This window comes from Elephantulus edwardii, unplaced genomic scaffold (genome assembly GCF_000299155.1).
Source record: "Elephantulus edwardii isolate Elephantulus edwardi_28Jun2011 unplaced genomic scaffold, EleEdw1.0 scaffold00528, whole genome shotgun sequence".
In the NCBI taxonomy this organism is placed as follows: Eukaryota; Metazoa; Chordata; class Mammalia; order Macroscelidea; family Macroscelididae; genus Elephantulus; species Elephantulus edwardii.
In genome coordinates, this window is record NW_006400278.1 from 157,793 (window position 1) to 161,694 (window position 3,902).

The 3,902-nt window shown below is 42.3% G+C and overlaps 1 protein-coding gene across 1 annotated transcript in view; it reads right to left on the reverse strand.

Annotated features, from left to right (window-relative positions):
- The window catches only part of LOC102862682 (zinc finger protein 420-like), a 24,808-nt gene that overhangs the window by 12,176 nt on the left and 8,730 nt on the right, over positions 1 to 3,902 (reverse strand). The gene's annotated exons all lie outside the window — the stretch shown is intronic.

Below are 3,902 nucleotides of genomic sequence, written 5' to 3' on the forward strand. Positions count from 1 at the left end.
AGAGAGGGATATGCGAGCAAACCAAAGAAAGTGCCTTTAAGTGTGTCATCAGAAATTGTTAAGATCTCACACTAAAGGTTCTACTCTTAGGCCCCTGACAGTCATTGTTTAGCTAGTATTGTGACTCCTTGGTTGCAGAAAAAGGATCAGTCTCTTGAGGCAAAGGTTTTCAGCTAGACTCAAGTATGAGTGATTCACGATAAGGCACCTCAAAAGAACGTCCCTTTGGGAGCCTAGACATTTGGGTACCCCGTGCTGCTTAGATCTGTGGGTGAGGCACCCAGAGTTCCAGGGTGTCCCCTGGAAACCTGGAGTCTCGTGAGCAGAAAGAGGTTATAGACAGTGTGGACATCCCTGACACAACGATCATAGTCTGGGAGAAATGCCTGACATTTCTGCTTGAACTTCTGATGCATACAGACAGAAGTCCAGTGGTCCAAATCTGGCAGTGTCAAAACAGGCACAGGTGTCAAAATAAGAGTTTCTTACCTACATGGAAGAAGAATGTGTCTTAAACTTGGAGATTTGAGTCTAATCAGAGGCTCAGGACTGTCAGAGATAAGACAGCCTCACAACCACAATGCATTCTCATAATCCTCCTGGGTCCTCCACATGAGGGCAACTGGTCTGTCGATGGAGCTGAAGACAAACTCCTCCGGGATCTGCTCACTACAGCAGACGACCCTCTGAATCAGCAGTGAACTAGTGACATGTATATCGTCCCTCTCCTACTAAACAGCTGATTTTGTGAAAGCTGTGGTTTTGGAGCATGTCCATGGCAATGACGAATATTGGACATACTGTCCCCTCCTGGTCCGCTGTGACAATTTTAGTACACAATGCGAAACAGAACATTAGGATGCTGACCTCACCAAGTATCACACTGAAAGACACAGAGACATAAAATAGTTTCCTATGTCCTGGCAGAAAACAAAAGAAAAGCCACTCATGAAACACACCCTCTCCTACAAATGAGATTTTTTAATTTTTTAATTACATGAAAAATATCCATTAGAAACAGGAACGCTTACAAAAAGGCCACATTTTGTACAGTTTTATTCCTAAGAGTCATTGACTTTCTACCTTTAAAATTACTGTAGCAAGTTTTGTAACTCTGACACTAAAGTGTTTTTATGAGCCCTCTTAGGAGGTCGCTACTAGTCAAAGTGACCATCAGGTCATAGTTCTGAACCTTGCTCTAGGTAACCTTGCTATGAGAAACAGACAGAAATAGAAGAACACAAAGCAATAACGAAACTGAGAATTCCTTGGTTTGTGTTACCAATAACGGCAGCACATGAAAGTCTTTGAAGTGAGTGTTGGGAAAATTTGTACTTCAGTCTCCAAGATGTAATACAGCTCAGTTTGCATCTCAATGTGCACCTCATGTCCTAAATGAACATGGTCCACAGCACACTCTCTCTATCTCAATTAGGTACAGAATAATCAAAAAAGGGCAAACAGATTCCCCACCAAAATCTTCTTTTTTTTTTTAATTAGCAGCAATGCTCAAAAAAGATGCAACTCCCTGATGAAGCATAGAAATCAGCAAAGTGATATTTTTAAAATTTGTATGTGTGTGTGTGTACACCGTCCAATCAGATCTGACTGGTCCAAAAGGAGATTGCCCCTCTGTCTTCCGCAGAGCATCTGGTGGATTCAAACCACGTACCTCTGGGACTGCAGTGCTGCTTCTTGCACTAGGCCACCAGAGCTCCCCAGAAGGTATTTTATTTTATGTGGAGAATCTATTAAAAAAAATGCCTTCTGAAATGGTTCTCTCCGTCAGTTCGTTTTGGCAAACTGAAATCCATGTGGAACAGCTGAATTAGATGATATTTCTATTTTCATTCTTCTTTGGAAGTGTTAAAGTTACTCTCATAAACCTTGTACCATTTTATACTCTGACCATTTGTGTCTAAGAGTACCATTTTCTCCATATCCCCATCAGCATTTATTTGATATCCCTCTGAACTCAGCCACTGGAACTGGAGTTAAAAAGTATCTCATTATTGTTTTTATTTACACTTCTCTTATTGTAGTGGTCTCAAACAATTAAGAAATGTATTTATTCAAGCGTTTCAAGTGTGAAAATTAGATTCTGATAATGAGGGGAAAGGTTATCTTTTAAAAGAGAACAAAACTACTATTAAGACAATGGAACTTACTATCTATTCCCTCAAGTCGAACTAGCCATAATTTCTGGAATGTGATTCCTCTTGTAAAACAGCAGTCCTATCAGACTTTGACAGGACACTTCTTCTGGCCGCTGCTTTTATTATTCCAGGTGTCTCATAAACATGCCTCCAGGCAGAAACAACGATCTAGGTCTTCATGATAGGTTGACTTCTTTACACTGCAGTTTGGAATTCTATTTCTCCTAAGCTTTTCGTCATCTAGTCAAACTGGAAAAAGAGGTGACCCGCAAATAGGTGCGGTTTTTCTTGTTAACAGGTGAGAGTTCAAGAACAGAAGTTGTTGTTTTTATGTGGCTTCTTAGGAGTCCATTACCATAGTGACCGTATGCATGATGGCCCAAAACCACCATCTTTCCTGGTTCTGCCACAGTGTTTAACACGTTTGTTGTGCTCTTCTTATCACTTCCTTTGGGCTAAATGGAGCTCAGACAACAGGGCTAATCCAAGTGATACCAGAAATCAGAGGGAAACAGCCTCCACAGGGGTTGTCAGAGGTTGAAGTTTCAGGTAGAGATCAACTGGTTACTTTTCCAGAATCTCACCTGAAAGGGGGTGTGCAATCCATTTCATTGATGCCAGCTAAAAATAATTTGTGACGGACCATCACCTACTGACTTAAGAGGAACATCAGACACTGTGGTGAGGGACAGAAGCTTCCTTGAAAATTGTAGGAGACGTGGTTATAAGCTGTGATTATAAGCAGTGCTTTGAAGGAAAGGGTCCAAAGGAGGAACCATGATAAGCTCAGAAGTGACCCAGAATGTTGTAATTAGGATACCTGATATCATATCATAACTGTTAAACGTTTAGCTGCTAAGGGAAAAATCAGAGGTACAAACGCCAGAGGTGTTCTGTGACAGAACTCACTGTGAAAATCTGCGTCTGTCAATAATTCCAGACATTGAGACCTTGGGCGATAGTGTCACTCTGCCCTCAGAGATCCAAATAGTATGAGTCACTTCAAACTCGACCGCGCACTTACAACAGTAACACACGTCTACTTGAAGACAATGACTTTGGAGTCATCTGTGAAAGGTTATAAAAGGCTCAGTAAACAAGTCTGATGAATTCCTTTCCAGAGGACAGAGATTTGGATCTAACAGAGTAAAATTTACAAGGCATGGATGTCACCATAAAATTGTATGCGTAAGCAGATGAAGAATGTGTCTTCCATTTGTAGATCTAAGCTGGATGGGCACAGTGATTAGAACAAGAGAGTAACAAGGGCCCGAGATGAGGCCACCTCAGAACCACCATGCGTTATGTGAATGATCCAGGACCCTCCACAAGGCGGGACCCGGAGCGGGAGGGAGGCTACAGTTGGTTTCTCCGTGGAGCTGGAGACAAACTCATCCTTTCTAATCTGCTCGCTACAGAAGACGACCCTCTCAGTCAGCTGTGCTCTCGTGTGTATCGTTCATCTCCGAAACAGCTGATTTTGTGAATGCAGTAGTTTTGGACCATGGCCATCAAAGTTGGACACATTTTCCCCACCTAGTCGGCTCTGACAATCTAAGTAACACAATGCCAACCAGAGCACTAGTCTGCAGACCGAGTATCATCCTGAAAGAGACAGAAGCGTCAAATAGTTCACTCTGTCCTGGCAGAAAACAAAAGAAACGCCGTTCACAATACCAGAGATACATGGTTCAAATCCACCAGATGCTCTGCTGGAGAAGGAAGGACAATCTCCTCCTGTACCAG